Source organism: Sinohyriopsis cumingii, chromosome 8 (assembly GCF_028554795.1).
Source record: "Sinohyriopsis cumingii isolate HCF-2022 chromosome 8, ASM2855479v2, whole genome shotgun sequence".
Lineage (NCBI taxonomy): Eukaryota > Metazoa > Mollusca > Bivalvia > Unionida > Unionidae > Sinohyriopsis > Sinohyriopsis cumingii.
The window spans coordinates 78,627,394-78,646,179 of record NC_142968.1 but is presented as its reverse complement, the minus strand read 5'-3'; the positions used below and the strand labels follow the sequence as shown (position 1 = coordinate 78,646,179).

Here is an 18,786-nt window from a genome sequence, read left to right as displayed (position 1 = left end):
AGTGACATCATCATGGGAATGTGTAACAGCCACATTTTGTAAGAACAAGGTGTAGTTGGTGAACAATACAGACACTTTTCTGCCATTTCCACTGGCATCATCTCATATGATGTTATTTAAAAAAACTTCCTACAACATACTCACAACATATAAAACCTATATGCAAATCTGATGAAAGCTGCTTGTGTTTCTGAAACACATATTCCATACTGGTGGCAAGAATGTCCAAATCTACATTACAAAAATGAAAACATTACCATCCATCTAGGAGTTGCAAATGTATGAAATCCTCTTGTTGGGTAGTTTTACTAACAGGCTTTACAGCAGGGCCTTCCATTAGATTTAAATGTGGCAGGTAAGTTGACAAAGTAGGGTGGGGGGTTGGGGGGACCTACCCCAATGGGGATAATTCATTTTTTTTTAAAGTAGCATGGTGTAAAGTAAAAGTAGATGGGCTGATAAGGAATCCACTGAATTTACAGACTAAAGGTTCAGACATTTGTTTTTAAGAGAAAAATGAAAGAAGGAAACAATACAACAGATATTTTAATATGAGTTTAATGTTTATTTTCTAGATTTAATTAAGATTATGAATCAGAATCAGTCTCCAACTCCACTGTAAAGTTTATCTATTACTTCTTCTGCTCAGGCACCTGCAAATTAAAACAAAATTGTAATGCTTAAATAAAGTCATATCATCTCAGCACTAGTTACATATGCAGAAGTCATGTTAATCAGCATTATAAAAATGTATGAAATTTTCTTCACTGCACTTGTGCTTCCCTTACTATCGTTAAGCCATGATACAAGATAACTTTGCACTTACTTGTCATTTCTGGCAAGTGGATGGTGCAATCAATTTGCACAAAGATGAATTTATTTCATCCAAATATTTCATGTGAATAAAAATTCCAAATGGAGGCACTTGTCCGATCAGACAAGATATATGCATATTGTAGTTAGCTGGACTCTAGCTCTGATAGTCCTGGGCAATAGGATAAGCTGATTTTGTTATCAGTTTAGAAATGCATCCGCTTTGCAAATACTATGCTTTAAAAGACGAAACTGAATCCAATATTGATGAAATAAGAGTCATTTGGATTACCTTGTTTTTTATCATTCTGCGTTGGTTGGGTGCATATTTGAGGGTCTCTGATATGGTCTCTTCCATTCCATTTGCCTTTGCTTTGCCATTAGTTTTCAAGCAGGCTTCTGCAAGAGTAATACAATGTTTTAAAATAAGTTTCACAACAAAGGATGCATTGCATTTTTCTAAATGCCAGCAATAATCAATGGAATATTTTTAAAACATGTACTTTGAAATGTGGTCTCAAGTTACTTTATCAATTCATTTAAAAATCTCTGGCAAGTCACATGAAAAACACAATTTAAATCAAGCCATACTTACTTATCAAAACCTGACATATCACAAGCTCTTGAAATGCTTTTTTCCCTTTACGTCCCTTTGGACTATACTCTGGCCAGTCTTTTTGTTTTAAGCTTTTTCATCATCCTGCAGACACTATCCCCAACTGTAAACCTGCCAAGGGAGCTCAAGTAGCATATCTGAAAATAATAATAATAATAATATTACTATTTTTTGATTTTGATATTATTATTAGTAGTAGTATTTCATGATCGATGTGACAAAATATGCTTGTATATAGTTATTTTTTGCCATGGTTTTGCAAGCAAATTTAATTTCTCTAACTTGAAAAAAATTTGATAACATTAACTATGCAACACAATGTACTAATAGCAATTATAAACCAAATTAACCACCGTGAATCTATTAACTTCATAAATGACATTCACTCAAGGATTGAATTAAAGTAGCCACATAATATGTAATAGTGTATATGTAGTAAAATACCTGTTACATGTTCATCTCTAAACATGTTTTGGCCTACATCCGTAAGACAAAACAGCCGACCACTACATGTTCACCCCACCCCCAAAAATAATTATACAGGCACTGCAGAACTTGCATAATGCATATTGAGGTTCACAACAGCAAATAAAGGTTATAACAGTTTTTTTAAATAGAAAATAAAGCCCCAATTTACCATCTTCTTGGAGAGTTTGGGATTCTCCTCCAACCTCTGGCAAAGGCCCTCTAGTTCCTCCACTGAATCACATGGCATTGCAAGAATTTCTTCTCTATATTCTGTGTCTGGGCCTTGTGTATGAACTTGGAGGGCCAGCTGCTCCAACAAATTCTCAATATTTGTGTCCAGTTTCATAAGTACATTGAACTGGAAATCTGTAACAGATTTGTGATGAAATTAGTTTTGAAAGATCAAGATCATTATTATAAACTCCTTAAAAAGATCTGTACAGTGAACATGGGTTTAACAATGAAATATATTTATGGAATGAAATACATGGTTTTTGTACAGTTTATATGAAAACTTTTCCCTATAATCCTTTATTTTTTTATTCCCTGGATATGTTGTTTCACTGCTGGTGTCTGTAAAGTCTGCATTCAATGTAGATGGTTTAGGCGTCTGACTTACACAAGACAATGGTATACATCAGAAAGAAAAATAAAAAAAATCAATGGAATGATGAACAGTCGACACATCAATGAAAAACAATTCATTGTTTATTTGCACAAATAAGTCTTGAACAGTATGTTTTATGACCTATAATTTAATTAATTAACATCTCACAATGTTCTGAAATAACAGTATCTAAGCTACAAGAGCTTGTGCTTTCATGTCATAATCTTCCATTTTGCAAACAAATTTTGATGTTGAATCAATGTATATGACCTTAGCATTGAACACTAACATTCAAAATGTCTACAAGATGACAAGACTATTATCAACTGAAGTGACAACAAACCAATGAGTTTTACGTGCATTGAACATAAGCATTTTTAAATGCTACAAAATGTGTTTTTAGTTTATGGCCACAAATTACCCAACATTATGTCAAACATAAAACAGTTCTACTACCTTAGATGAGAATTAAATTCATAAATACAGTGTATAATTGACCTACTCGTATTTAGAAAGCTGTAAATGAAATAAGAGATTATATAAAAGTCAACACCTGTAGTATTTGTTTCATTATTCTATAATGTACATTTTTTTTCCATCCTCAATACTTACTACTTGCAGAGGAACTGGCAGAGAGAAATCTTTATATTCTCCACTCCAGAGTGGATGGGGATGGTGATGGTGTTGTCCTTCTGGATGCAGCTAAGAGTATAAAGATTATCACTACTCCTTAATTGCAGTAAAAAAGAAACAAAGAAATCAGACTGGATTTTTTGGCATGTAAACAAAATGCATACTGGTTGCAATGACCACTGTATATAAAGCAGTGATACAATATATCACAAAATGCATTCTTTTTTAACAAAACATCTAATCTCATATATACAGCATCATGAGTAAGTAAGTACTCTTAAACACATCTTATTAAACAGACAGAAAAATGATGAAATTTATACATACTTTTGATAAAGAATTTCCAATTGTGGCATGGTATAAAAGCAATTGATAAAAAATAAAAAGAGACCAGATAAACTAAATAGAACATACCAGCAGGATAAGAGGAAATCTTAGAGTCTGCAAAATACTCTCCATTTCAGGAGGTTTTGGATGAGATGGCTGACCAGAAAGGTTTCCACTTGAGATTTTCATCTTTAAATAATCATCCTAGAGTGCACCAAAGTCATGTGAACTTGATCCAATTCCAACATTACTGCTGCTTGAGTGCTTAGATCCAGTATTGCCTTCACTAACTGATGTTATTAATACCTCTCTCTCATCAGCATAATTTCCATCATTTTTCAAAACTCCCATTGTAAAACCTCTGCTGAAGAAACTAACACTACACCATAAGGATTTAAAGAACTACTGCCCGGTTTCTAATCTCCAATTCATATAAAAAATCTTACAAAAGGTTGTTCAATCCCAGCTTGCATCTTGTCTGAATTCAAACAGTCTTTTTAGCAATGTACAATCTGCATATCGCCCTTGCCACAGGACACAAATTGTGTCTGCAAATAGATTACACTCCAGCCCAGTTGATCTATGTTGTGGTGTTGCACAGGGGTCTGTTCTTGGACCTGTTCTCTACACTCTATACACTCAGCTGCTCTCAAGTGTCATAGATCATCATCCAGTGTCTCACCAATTGTACACTGATGACACCCAAATATACAAATCTAGCCACCCAACTGAAGTTGATGCTACCATCCAAGGTGTAGAGATGTGCATTTCTGATGTGAAATCATGGATGACTTGTAACAAGCTGCAGATTAATGATGATAAAACTGAGGCCATTCTGATTACAACACAAAGACTTTCTCATTCACATCCTTTACCTCACACAATAAATATCAGCAACACCAACATTAAATTCACACAATCAGTACAAAACCTAGGTGTTACTCTGGACAGTACTCTCACATTGCACCAACATGTCATGAACATATGCAAGGCTGCATATCTTGAGCTGAGACGCATCAGCTCCATTCTCAGATATCTTTCAGTTGATGCCACTAAAACACTTGTGTGTTCATTACTACTTTCAAGACTGGACTATGGTAACTCAATTCTGTCTGGTTCATCTTAATATCTACTGCAGAGACTTCAAAAAGTTCAAAACACAGCTGCTTGGATCATACTTAGAGTACCACAATCAGAGCACACCTCCCCGCTGCTCTGTACCCAACACTGGCTATCCATTCGATCCAGAATCAAACACAACATTAGTTCTCTGTGCTACGTTTCACTGACAGACTCTAGTCCAACATACCTATCCGACCTCAGCTATGTGTACACACAAGCAAGATACTTACACTCCTCTTCCGACAATCATATACTCATTATTCTCACTATGAAAACAAAGTCACATGGATAGCATTCTTTTGCATACCAGGGCCCAGCAACATGGAATGAATTGCCCACTGAACTTAGACACAAAGATGCAGTGATCCCATTCAAGAGTGCTCTCAAAACTACTTATTCTGACTACAAAAACAAACTTAATGACTTAATAATGTTAACTACCTTAAATATTCTCAGCATGTTTTTTATGTTTTCTAATTTCATGGTGTTTGTTTTTGTAATCATATCATTGTGTATGTTTTTATGTTGTCTAATGTTGCAAAGCACTTAGAGCTTCTAAAGATTAGGCGCTATACAAAGCCCTCATTATTATTATTATTATATTTAGCTTGGATGAATATTTTTTAAATCAGTGGCCATAACTAAAAAATGGGATTTTGTTTTATGATCATAAAAGTATGTTGGACACCATCCATGATGTACAATGCTGTCTGACATTTCTATGCACCTAAGGTTTCTATCTCAAATATTAAAGCAAAATGCATACCGAATTTGACAGATTGACGAAAATAAAAAAAGCAATGCTTACCATTTGAAAAGAGGCAAATGTCACTAGAATATTCTATTCAAAATGATATCAATTTTGGACACAGGGGATACCACCCCCATGTTTTCCTGACTCGTGATATGTCGGCCTATTCTGTGCACAGCTTTAAAAGATGTAATGTTTATCCATCGAGCTATAGAAATGAAATACATTTACTGTAGACTGTTTCTGTCAGCAGTTAAGTTGAGTAATTAGGTCAGGTTTATAGCTAGTTTACAAAATTCAATGTAGAATGCCAATAAATGACAAGATATATTTTTGCAAACTAAAGTGATCTTGAAAAAAGATTAGTAAAGTTTAACATTTTATAAAAAATAAGCTATTATGTGGAAAAGAAACAACAATGAAATAGGATGCAATGTGTTTACGTCTAGTTTTGGAAGGTACCGTCTCTAAGGTACCGTCATAATTGTACCGTAGTTTAATGGATGGAAAGGCCATTGAAAGGTAAGGGCAGTGCGGAGACCATCGAGTATGTTCCAGAAGAGCTGAATCTTTGTAGATACATAGATCCATTCGTAACTTCAGTCCGCAAGCGAAACACTGTACTTCGTATCCAAATCCTGACTCAGGTCCGAAGTAGACAAATCCTGTTCTAGCTAAAACATACGAAGAAGGTAATCCTTCCCTATCCGTAGGTCATTTTTGAAACGTGTCCAATCGACGGGCACAATCACAATAGTCAGGTAAGAAGACTGGAAAATGGTAGGGTTTGAACTTGGAGTTCTCACTGGATTTCTCACTCGATTCTTGCTGTGGCGAAGTCATCCTTCTGGTGGGTGGCTATCCTCTTACAACCAATGTTTTATACCGACATGTCCATACGGCAAAGTAAAGTGGGTGGGAAGCCGCACTCGCTTCTGCTACACGATTTGATAGACTTTTTCCAAGGGTCGACTGACAATGTGGTGTGTGGGTAAACGTACAATCTTGTTGGGTTGATAGGTGGTCACTTTCTCTAGACTGCAAGGCTTCTTTTAATACGCCAAAGTTGACCACTCGACTGGTACGATAATTCAGAGTAAGTCCTTTCACTTTACACTTCGTGTGCACTTCTCCTTGTTTGTCCCAGTATTCGTAGCCGTAATTTTTGGGGCCGCCACTGACGAAACTTAGAATCTTGTCATCGGGGTGCTCGTCTGTCCAGGCTCCTAAACCGTCTCCTTCGATGTCAGGGTGATGTTGACTCGGGTGATCGATATAAATGCAACTGTCCATGTCAAAGTACAAGACACGTTCCCCTAACAGTTCTAAAGCTTCGTACAATTTTAAGCGAGCATGAGCTGTCATGTAAGCTGCAATGATGACATTTCCAAAGGGGTCATCTTCTACAAAGTTCAGATCTTCTTCGTAATTCACCAAGATCAAATCCTCACGAATGACGTCCATGTGTTTCATGAATTTGGCTTTGTCGTGAATCATCTGAAAGTAGCGGGAAGGTTCGGTCAAATACTCCGTCTTGGGTAAACACGGTCATTGTGCCATTTTACCCCACAAGCAATTTAACATCACTTTGGCAAACGATCGCCTGCCTTCGTTTTTCTCAATGTGATCTAAAGTAATGCCTTCTTGTGCCCAGAATTTCTCTCTGAATGTCTTTTGGTCTTCGGGAGTGTGACACCAGGACAGATAGCCACTGGCTTCTTGCTCAGTTTCAAAAAGGCATCCACGTAGTCTGCGAAAATGCCTTTCTGCGTGGGGTCACCCTTGTGGAATTATTGTGTCTTGGGAAAGTGGCAAATTTCGTACACTTCTAACAGTTGGTATCCCATGTTCAGAGCTTTGAACAATTCTACGCTGACCCATGTCCCCGTCAAGGCCCGTTCTTCCTGGGTGTGATGACAAGGTTGATCTTGGTTGCACGTTTCAGCACAAGTACGGCACAAAGGAAACATAAGTTTGCCTTGGCAATGGCGAGGTAAGACGGGATGGTATAGGTTCGTGGGAGGCAAAACTTTGCACTTGATCAAGCCTTCGTATTGTCGAATGTTTTTTAGGTCGATGTGTTCGGTGAACAATTGTGGGTGCCCTGCAGGAAAGCAACAATATTTGCACACGTAGGGATACAGTGAACACACGTCCAATTATTTGATTTCTTCTCCTTTCTCTTCGTCAGCTTGGTACAGCAAACAGGTGGCATTGGTCCTTCCTCCGTACAAACTATCACTTGGGTTCAGGGGGTCCATGAACTGGTAACTTTCCATGAGGCGTTTAAACTCGGGATCGGTGTTCAAACGGTGATTGTATTTGTGTTCCCACATTTCCACCACTTGGTATCCTTCCTGTTCTAACTTTAGGCGTCGCTGACAAATGGCCTGGTACAAGTCTTCCATGGTTCGTTGTAAGAACTGATTTTTAGTGCCGCGGTCAGGGTAACAGACGGGACATACGTGAAATAAGCAACCGTTAAACTCGTACATGATCTTGGGGTTTTCTAAGTCCCAGCCATCGACCGAATGCATTCCGATGATCTTTTCGCCCTGTCTGTTGCGGGCATGCTGAATCCATTTGTCTTCCTTGTCGCACAAGTAATGCAACCAGCATGGGGCTTTGACCGAGTATTGACGTTTGACATAGTTGGTCGTTTGAGGACTGATGACAGCCACAGTGTTTTCAAGCATGAATCGTTGTCGGTAAACTAAGGAACACGCTTTGGCAATGGTGCAAGCCTCTTTTAAATGATCAACCCCTCCGTGTTCCATGAACAGTTCTCGAAATTTTCCACAGCATCGCCGTAAAATGTCCACGTCGGAACGACGATACTTTAGCATTTCTTCCTGAAAGTCGAAAGGGTCGGAGGCGTGAACCTGGTACCAAGCGTAGAAAGTTTCTCGTTCGGTACGCATGTTGTCAGGGTCGTAATAGTGAGCCTGAGGCAAATGGGGTAGAACGGCGTGTTGATTGGCTTCTGTACTGAAAAAGTGTGGAAAGTACCCTTTAGCCATTTCTGTCATTCCAAACATTTTAGGCATTCGACTCAAAGGCATGGCTAAGTAGCTCATCGAATCTTTAAACTGCACTTGTCCCACTTGCATGAAAATGATTTTGGCTCCGTTCAAAGTGATTTTAGGACGCTCGATGCCACGTTCCGTATAGCATCTCAAAAGAAACTGTCCATCGTATCCAGAGAAATTGTGAGCCATCACCGTGGCATGGTGATGACATTCTCCATAATAATGTTCGATGTCCTCTTGGCTCCACGTCTTGTCGATGGGGTCTAAGACCCATTGTGTGAAATCGGCTAGTGTGTTCGGTCCTTGAAAGATTTTTTCACGCCCTCCAGGAATCTTACTGCAGTGAGGGCAATAATTCAAGATAGGTTCTTGAATCACTTCTCGCACGCTCGCTGAGCCACGCAGAAATTAGGAATGTGAATACCGGTCTCTTGCATGCATTCGAAATCGAAAAAGATGAAGTTGCCTTTCTTCTTCTTGTGACCATCCTCTTTCTCTGGTTGGGATTGGTATTTTTGCATGTAGCATTGGTGTTCCAAGTCCACGATGCAGTGACAAATGTGACATTTTTTCTTTCCTGAACATACGTGTGCCTTGGTACTGTTGATACATAGACCTTGTCCACACATTGGGCACAATCTCAGGAGTTGACAAGCACATTTCTTCTGTGAACCTTGCATCTTCAGATGTTGTTGGTAACAGGCAGGGCTGACAAATGTGCGCAGACAAGCAGGACAATGCATTGGTTCTTGCCCTTCGCTCAGACAGGGTTGAGAGGCCAAACATCCTGAGCATTTCGATCCACAATGTTTGTGTTGCTCTCGATTATTATAACCATCATAAGTCACATTTCTCACAGTAATATTTGTATCCCAGGAATCCAGTGATAGTGGTAATGGTATCGAAATGGTCATCGTGATGATAGAGGTGAATGTATTTTCCATCCTTAAAGTCTTTCCCTCGAAACAACAGAGACCCGCGCACTTCTTGAGGGTGCACTTTCAAGGTGCATCGTGGAGCTAGGGCATCTTGCAATTTTTGCATCTCAGGAATGCCATAGGATGTGTCTTTGGACAGGCATGCTTGTTGTAACAGAAGTTCTGCTTCATTTCGTTGTTTGGCTCGGTTCGATTTTCGAATGTTCTCCCAGGCTCTTTTCCATTCTACCGTGTCGTTCTTGTCGGCATAGGTTCATCCCACCACGATGGCTCGGGCTAAACACATGTGGTCTTGAAAATTGTTAATTTGGACAAGACTTGTTTTGGTAATGCGAAGGTTGCTGACCAATAAGGTCTTTCTGCATTGTCCGGTCCCTTGAGGAGGAGAGACGTGGGTCATGTCCAGTGTGGCTTTTCCATCGGTGATGTCAAACTGGTCATTAGATTGTTGCACGTGTTGAATCTTGTCCATGACTTTGGAAGTGGTCAATTCTGCAGGGCTGCTAAACTCGATCGAAACAGGGGATTTCAAGCCGTCATGTTGTATGGAAAGTCTCAAGCGATCATCTTCTTTGGGTTGACATTGTCGCTTGAGTGTGGTGAGCAAAGAATCCCACATGTCGGTGATGAACCCTTCTGCTTTCTCTAACAGTACTTCAGACTTGAAATCTTTAAACTTCACTGTGTATTTGTAAGCCGTAGTTCTAAATTTTCTAGAGGGACGCTTTTCCGTCTCTCGAATGTCATAGTACTTTTAGGGTTGACTAAGGGTGGTAAACTTTGTTTAGAGGGTTTGGATTCTGGTTCACTCATGTCCTCTTCAAAATCACTGGCATGAATTTGTGCCAAGACTTCAGCCCTGGTACGAGGCGATAGATCACGTTTCTGCCTCTTACTTTCTTCTTCTTTCTTCTCAAATGAATTGGATCATTTCATCTCGATAGCAGAAAGTCAAATGACTAAAGTTTAAACACCATGGACTAATTTATAGTCATAGCAGACCAGCGTATATAAAGGGTATGTGTCTTGTCCTTTCACTATTCATTTCACTCTCAAACTGAGCACAACGATGGAAGAGACTACCAAGATCGAACGTTTCATCAGAACTTTGCGAGGGGTCATTAGAAAATTCTCTTCAGACCAGCCGAGGGACTACTCTCCTTCCTTTCAAGATAAAAGTCAAGATACTTGCTATATCTGTCAGAAGAAAGGGCATTGGTCTTCAGAGTGTCCAGACCGTCAAAAAAGAAGAAAAAGGGGTTAGAAGAGACAAAAGTCAAGATACCTGTTATTATTGTCAAGAAAAAGGACATTGGTCACCAGACTGCCCAAAAAAGAAACAAGAGGAGTCAGAAGAAGAGAGGGATTCTTCAGAGGAAGAGGAAGACAAAGAGGAAGAAAACAGACAGGTGAAGAAAAAGAAACAGGAGAAGAAAAGAAGGGAAGAAAGTGAGGAGGAAGAGGAGGAAAAGACTATGACGGTGAAGAAATTAAAAAAACAGAGAGTGAACAATGAGACAGAATAAGTCTATGAACTTTTTAAAGTGCTCTGTTGTGAATTGTGAATTGTAAATATTTATAAAAGAATAAATTAATTATAAAAGGTAAGTGTCTTTGGGTTTTGATTTTAAAATAAGAACCTACACTCACGCACACTCATACACAGACAGGTACTATTGGGTAAAATGGTTTTTTTTAGTTATTGGCAATTGAAAGTCTATCTCTTTTCGAGAGACGTGGATGACCCTGAAAAGGGCCTTTTTTGGTGTAAGGGGTGAGTTTAAACAATCAACTTTAACTGTCTTAAGCCTTTGCCATGGCCAAGGCCTACTTCTGGACTGCGTACTATTGATGATGATTTCGTTGAAATCACTAAGGGTGGTGCAGTAGGCGTAGTCACAGGGTTGGAGTGTTTAGCTTGGGAAGGTCGTATTCTCTTCGGCCGTAATAAAGAAGTCTGATACATTTGTTTCAGACTTCTTAACTCCGCTAAAATGTCTAACAGTACCGTGACCGTTTGATTTTGACACCCTTGTTTCTTTGCTGCTGCTTCTTCTTCTTCTTGTTTCTTTCTTACCTCTTCTTCTTGCTGCTGTTGCTGTAGGAGAAAAGCTTGTTCCGCTTCCTTTTGCTGTTGTATAAATTTCTCCAATTCTTCTTTCTGTCTCTGTCTAAAATTTTCCATGTGCGGTAATGAAGGAGAAGGTGACGAAGGTTCAGGAACAAATTCTTGCAAGGTAAAAAAATCCACAAAATCCCAATTCACCTCTTCTGAAAGTAAGTCTGGGTTCCCTTGGGTAGTCTCCACCATCAGTGCACCCCAACTGATCGTTTTCTGAGTTTCCGTCATGTTGAAAAACTGTCGCTTAGATTGACTGCGCGCAGGCGCTAGCGAATCTATATAGACTATGTGAGGTCACAGACTGCTCTCTTCGGATTGGACGTGGGCTGACTGAATTTTGTAACGCGTGTTTGGATTGGTCAACAAACTCAATCCGTTTCAATCCTTCCTCCCCCTATAAATAAGTACAGTTCACTGCATTCCTTCACCTGTTACTCAGCACCCCAACATGTGGACCGACGTACAATCTTCAACGCTTGTGTCTTCGATGATGTTCCGGATGGACATATCAATGTATGTCCGATCCAACTGGACAGTTATCCACAGGACAGACACCAGCCTGTGGATGCGAAGAATCTTATGTGGAGCATCAAGGATGCCTCAAAAGAGTCTTAATCTATGGTCCTGCAGTCAGACGCAGCCTAAGGTCAAGAAGAAGATGTCACAGATGCCCTTTATGTTAAGGGTATATTAACATAAAACCAAAGGCCCTTTTCAGGGCCATTCCTATCTCTCGAAAAGATCTTGACTTTCAAATGCCTACCCCTTTTTTTATTTTTTTGTTTAAAAAAATAATAAAAAAATAGAGACCCCTCCCTGTTTCAATTTTCGCCTGTTCCATTTTCATAGACCCATCAGGTCGGGACCTTATTAAAATAGGGTCCCGACCCTGTTCCATTTCCCCTAGTCCCAAGACAGTCCCACGATTTATTCCCCATGTTCAATTTCCCTTGTCCCTAGAGTGAATAGTTTTTTTTCTTTCTCCCATGTTAAATTCCCCTTGTCCCTAGAATGGATATTTTTTTTTCTCCCATGTTAAATTACATAGTCCCCAGAGTGGATATACCCTTTTTAACATGGAAGTTCCCTAGTCCCTAGACCGTCCCTATTCACTACTACCATTGTCATTACCAGCCTGAAACCCAATTTAATGCCATTTGTATAAATTCATTTCAAATAAATATTATGATATAGTTGAAGTGTAAAGTCAAGCAAGTATTCTGTTTGCAGATTTTACATTTTAGATATTATAGTAAAGTCATATTTTCTCTTGTTTAGTAAACTTTATTGCAACTGGTTCCAAAATAGTAAATCTTATTTAATGTTCATTCACCAGAATAGGTATTAATACAATCCCGAATTAACTGTATGGTACTAAAATATACCCTGATCTTGTGTGAGATTGTAATATACAGAACTATACCTCAAGACAACAATAATATATTGAACTTATATTGTATCAAGACTGTCATGGTTATGAACTCCAACTTTATTCAGGTTTTTTCATAATAAATGATCATCTTGTGCTATGGTTGAAAAGAAATCAAAGTTCAGTTTAACTCCATTCTCTCCACATTTGTCAGTTGTTAAGAGGCATACTCATCCTCAGTGTTATAGTAAAATGTAATCTTATTTGGATCAATCTTGGTGGTGTAATATATGAATGGAGAAAGAATATTATCATCCAGATTAAAATATGTTTTATTCAGACTCTACTAAAATTTTTAGTTGGATATGGGTTACGGAGCCTGATGTGTACGAACAAAGCAATGTGTACCATGACCTTTTTAATTTAACATTTTAAACTCCTGCAGAAGAAAGAGATTTTTTAGATCCATTAAACTGTATTAACAAAAACATTTCTTCAGTATGATTTTCATTTACTTAGTATTGACAAAACTCATATTTTAAAGTTGTTGTTTTTTGTGTTTGGTTTGGCCTTTTATGGTAAACCAACACAAGTAAGTTATTTAGTGCCAAGGCACTTTAAGTATAGTGCCTTGCCCAAGGACACACCATGGTAGCTAACCCAGGTTGGTCTGATGGTAGAATTTGAACCTACCTTATTTCACAGGTCCAGAAAGCTAACCACTGAGCCACTACAGCTCCCCATCTTATAGTGGAATGCTGGTATACTTTATGATCAAGAAGGATGGGTTGGGGTATGCATGTTGCATCTGAAAAAAGTGATGGAATTTTTGTTTACATAATATTTTAGTCATACAATATGAATCATTTTCTATAGATTTAAGATGTATCAGATCAAGTTAAGAAAAATCATATATTCTGTTTCCTGGGAATGTACTAAAATTCACTGTTATTGTTTGATTTTTTGGTAGTAAGCTTACTTGGTATTTTTTTCTTTTTAACTTGAATACCTAATTTGTTAACATCCTATTCTAAATCTTCATAGTTCTGTCTATTAAGTGACAACTGTTGATACATGTAGGGAAGTTTTTGTTTATATCTTTTGATTTTTGTGATTCTGGAAGTTGCAGTATTTGTTGTTGTATTATTAACCATTTCAGTAATTTAATGAATGCAGAGTATACTGCTCTATAAATGAAATTTAAGGGAAAATAATGTAAAAGTATGTTTCACTGCAAATATAAATTGTTTAAAATAATATATCATTTATCATATGACTATTCAATTGTGGTAACTAGTATTCCATCCAATATCTATATATTAAAATATGTCTTTTCATACAGCTGGTGATCATTTAGATACAAGTCCAATTGAACATAATCAAATTATCAATGCAGGTGTTTTTATTAGTAGTAGTATTGCAAGTATAAGTGTTAGTATTAAGATTTCATATACAGGTATGATAAGTGTATCATAATGTTTAAATGATGCTCCTTGTTACAACATAAAATATGTTCATTGAAACAAATGGTTCACTGGTAAATTGGCAGCAAAGGTCTTCACTGAATTATGTTGCATAAACTATTTTACAATAAAACATATATGATGCATCTCAATTATGATGAATGTGAGGAGGAGGATTAATAATAATGCAATTTAAGTTATCTTCATAACATAAGTTCTAGCAGATGTGTAATTTTTATGTGGTTCATCATCAGTTTGAAACTGGTCTATGATTTCTGGATCTGGACATATCTGGTCCCCTGCTGTTGTGCTGCTATGGTCTTTACAGTTCATTAGGATATCAGTTACACTTGGTTTACATTTAGAACCCCATGGGATGGAATGCCCAGTTTGAAACTGAGAGAATGGTTAATTATCCATAATATAACTCCTGCAGTTATTATTAGGTTTGATATCAAGGTCTTTCTTTAAAAGCTTTTCAACTCAGGTTCTGTTCTACCATACAGATAAATAAAGTCAAATTCAAGGCTTTCAGATTTGTCCAGTTTGTTTCATGTGTTGCGGCAGACAGACTGTATATTGCCACTGTACCATATAAATATCAGTGCTTAGTCTGCTCTCAGTTGCTGTGGTTTGATTAGTTACAAGTGTCATCACATGTGACTAATTATTGACCAATGTAATGAAACTTGTATAATTAGAAGGCTGTATTTAAAAACTCTAAAGATCTTAAATGTGTGCTAGAGGGTAGGGTTAGCAGTTATACTCCCAATTATGTTTGTGATGAGCAAAAGCAGCTGCACAAATTTGAGCTTTTAGTTTGGTTCTGGTAGGGTCAAAGGATGCAGGTACATTTTACATTCATTTTTTACTAGAAATAGCTATTTTCAATATTTTTCTGTGACAAGGCAACTAAAAGAGTCAGTATGTGCCTTATGCATGAATAAAGTTCACTAGTACTATAACAAATTAGCATCCTTTTCATCACCCCTCTACCATCAAGATTTTTTTATATTTACCTCTGTAGCAGACACAAATAAAAGTCGGCAGCTCATTTGCAGACTAAGTTACGCATATGATCTCCAATGCTCATCTAACTGTGACAGGCAGTCACCAACAAGCCAACCTATTTCCATGCCTAACTCAAAGTAAATCTGAACCACATTATAGATTTAGCTTATGTGTCAATTTATAAATGCTAGGCTTGTGATAATTAGGTTCATGCCTTCTACCTTAAAAATTAGAGGGATGTCAAAATACGAAACTATCCAGTGAGACCTATGATGTTAATTTTAATCCCTATGGGATTTATGACATAAAAAACCCAAATGCTTTATGTATTAAAAGGTAACTAATGGGGGCAGGATCTGCAGTGAATCAATGGTTAGTATGCTAGACTCCTGATAAAAATGTTTGTGTTAAAATCCTGTTATCAAGTCAACCAGGTTACCTACTGCAATGTACCCTTGCCTTACTCCAATTCCCTCAGTACTCAGTAAACAACTAGTGTTGCTGTACATAACAAAACCAGTCCATATTGATTTTACATATTTTACTAAATCCTGACAAAAATAATTCTCTAAATAAAGAATGATTAATATGTGATGGTCTCGCATGTAATCAAACTCTTCCAAGCTTTTAATGATATGAACCGATTTATCAATGTTTATCAAATTTGCATGAAAAACTATTTCTTATTTGTCATCAAATATGTTCAATGTTTTGATCATATAAGCATTTCTGCTACATTAGATCAAAATAATCTTTTTGTCAGAAATAGAGCCCTTATAGTATTTGCAAGGTCAACCAATCAGATGCAGAATTTGAGTTTAATATGAATGAATATTTTTTTACAAAATTGCTCTTTTGCTATATCTTGATGAGATAAATCTATTCACCAAGTCTGATAAAATTAATGAGAAATAGTTTTAAGAGCAGTAGCAAGAATGGCTAGTGAGATGTAGAACCACCACATTATATGCATAGATTTTGCTTATAGCCTCAGACATACAAGCAAATAATTAAACAAGTCAGATCTGAATTGGATCATAAACACTGTTGTGCAAATCATAAGAAACTCTGCCAATCAGATGCAAGGTCACTTCACTACCATACCTTTATCACACTCATAATAAGCATCATTGTGAAACTTGACTATATAAGCCCAATGGCCAAGCATGATCAAACTTGAATCAGCAGTAGTGGTTATAACCTCATGTATTTGTATGCATCTTCACTTCTTCAATCTAGATCTCATTTATATAAGCATGTATTCTAAGTTTAGTAAAAACTGCACTACATGTATAAATATTGCATGCGGTGGTAACATACTCAGATGAAAGATCACCTTATTATTATTAATGGTTAACACTCATCAAACTTCAAGGACAACTTAATGATTTTAGCCTATATTGTGGAAGTATGGCTTTTAGGCTGGTTAAAAAACTCAACTAATCTTATACATGATCACATGTATATACTTGGATTTTGCTCATTATTAGATTTATCCAAGATGTTGATTTAAGCCCAAAACCAAGTTTTATATAAACAAATTGATCAGAACTATGGACTCCAAAGTAGCTAATTTCTTACTGTTGAAAGACAGAAGGGGATGTGAAATAAATAACACACTCTGGACCATTACATAAACCCACTTAGCCTTTTGACCAGTTGAGATAAAATATCAACAATAATGTTAAATAAGATTGATAAATTATGTTTTCTCACATTACCTCTAGCCCTTTTCAACATGGATGGTATTTTTCTTCCACATATGTCAGCTCTTAATTAGTGGCCCTTTCCCATCATGAATGTTGTAGGTGAAACTCTCAGAATTAGGCTTTTTAATTTATATCTGTAGAAGAAAAAAAACTATTGGTCTGCATATATCAATGTCACCATTTCTGTATTAGATTAAAATACCATGTGTGTGTGTGTGTGTGTGTGTGTGTGTGTTAATTTTAGAATTTAAGCAAACTTGTCACCATGTGTTTATTTTAAAACTGATGATGATAACACATAACAGGTTCAATGGATAAAATGTTATTTCTTACTTCTTACAACTGCTCATTATATCTGAATTTACATTCAATGTTTGTTTTAATTAACATATTTGGGATAATGGGCAAATTATTTATTTTGTAGTTTATCATTATATCATTTACCAGTCTTTTATCATTCAAATATGTAAAATATAGTACCATTATACTGACTTCATATTCTATATGATATCCCAGCAATACATATTAAGCAGATAAGTGCAAATAAAAATGTTCAGAATGTAAAATTTACTCCAAGCTCAAAGAAGATCAGCAAAAGATAATATCCAACAAATTACCAAACAAAAAGCGAAGTTAACGCAGTTACCTTTATTATGATGTCTCCAACACCAACGGTACTGTACAGCTACGTCTTCTGAGTTTTACCGTCATCTTGTCTTTCAAACCAGAATTAATTTCTTGAGCTCTTACAAAATGAAGAAACTTTTAAATACTATAATTTAAGCAGCTTCTTTACATGCCATCAGATAAATTATGGCACAGTGTTATGTCTGTCAGCAAAACGCAACTTCACATTTGGACGGCGCGCTGTGTGGGCATCGCCGACACAGCAACTGACATGAATTCTCTATTAGCAGACAATGATTCGGAATAAATCCTTCGCAAATCTAACATTCTCGATTTTTCATAGTTCCACTTTTCATTGTTGCATCTGTTTGATTGTACAATTGCTAATGATGTTCAATGAATCAACTTCAATTCATCTGCTGTCTGAAATCCCGGTTCAGTTGGTATTTTCTTCCGCGCATGATGCCGTGTAAATAAAAGATACGGTCGACATTCAAAGTGGTTTAGGTTAATTTATTATTTTTCTTTATTAAGGTCATTTGCAGAAAGTGTTTCGCTAGGGTGAGAAAAAAAAATATAACAAAAAGAAAACTTTCTTTTCCAACGCTAATACTGTATATATTTCAATTTGTGATTGATGCTATAAATAAAAAAAAATAATAATAAAGCATTTTAGCCCGTGGCTTCGGCACGGCACTCGTTTTTGTGGGTTTTTTAAAATGTTGTTAGTGTTGTTTTGGGGTTGTTTTTTGTGTGTGTACCACACTAAAAAACATACCAGGTATTAGGCCTAACGTAGGAAAAGAAATTATCCTCTATTTATTACTATTCTTACTGTCAAATGACGCAAAAGTGATCAAATTGCTATTAAGATTTTGTTTTGTATAACACTTACCGCTCGTTTTCCTCGAGATAAAGCAGCCACTTCAAAATGATTATAAAATCTGTGACAGATGAAAAACGTGGTTTAAATAATTCGTAATCGCCTGCCTTAAAATACTGTAGGAATTTGCTAATGTATTTCATGGCCCTCGTTTGAATAGATACCAACGATCATGTATATCAACCAAAATTTGTATATTCCTGCCCACAATCATGTATTTTGTATTAAACCGTATATTACACGAGCGCTCTGTGGCAAACTCGGGGGGGGGGGGGTCTCTATTATACCCAGAGGCGTA

The 18,786-nt window shown here is 36.9% G+C and overlaps 1 long non-coding RNA gene across 2 annotated transcripts; it reads right to left on the bottom strand.

The window, feature by feature from the left end:
• Positions 1-542: 542 nt before the first annotated feature.
• Positions 543-13,470, bottom strand: LOC149793932 (uncharacterized). 2 transcript variants are annotated; one of them, XR_016422907.1, is made up of 5 exons: positions 3,117-13,470; positions 2,067-2,263; positions 1,409-1,566; positions 1,106-1,212; positions 543-653 (listed from the first exon to the last, which is right to left on the bottom strand). It is a non-coding gene; the product is annotated as an uncharacterized LOC149793932 (long non-coding RNA). The 2 variants fall into 2 exon arrangements; XR_016422906.1 differs by having other exon boundaries at positions 2,067-13,470.
• Positions 13,471-18,786: the final 5,316 nt, after the last annotated feature.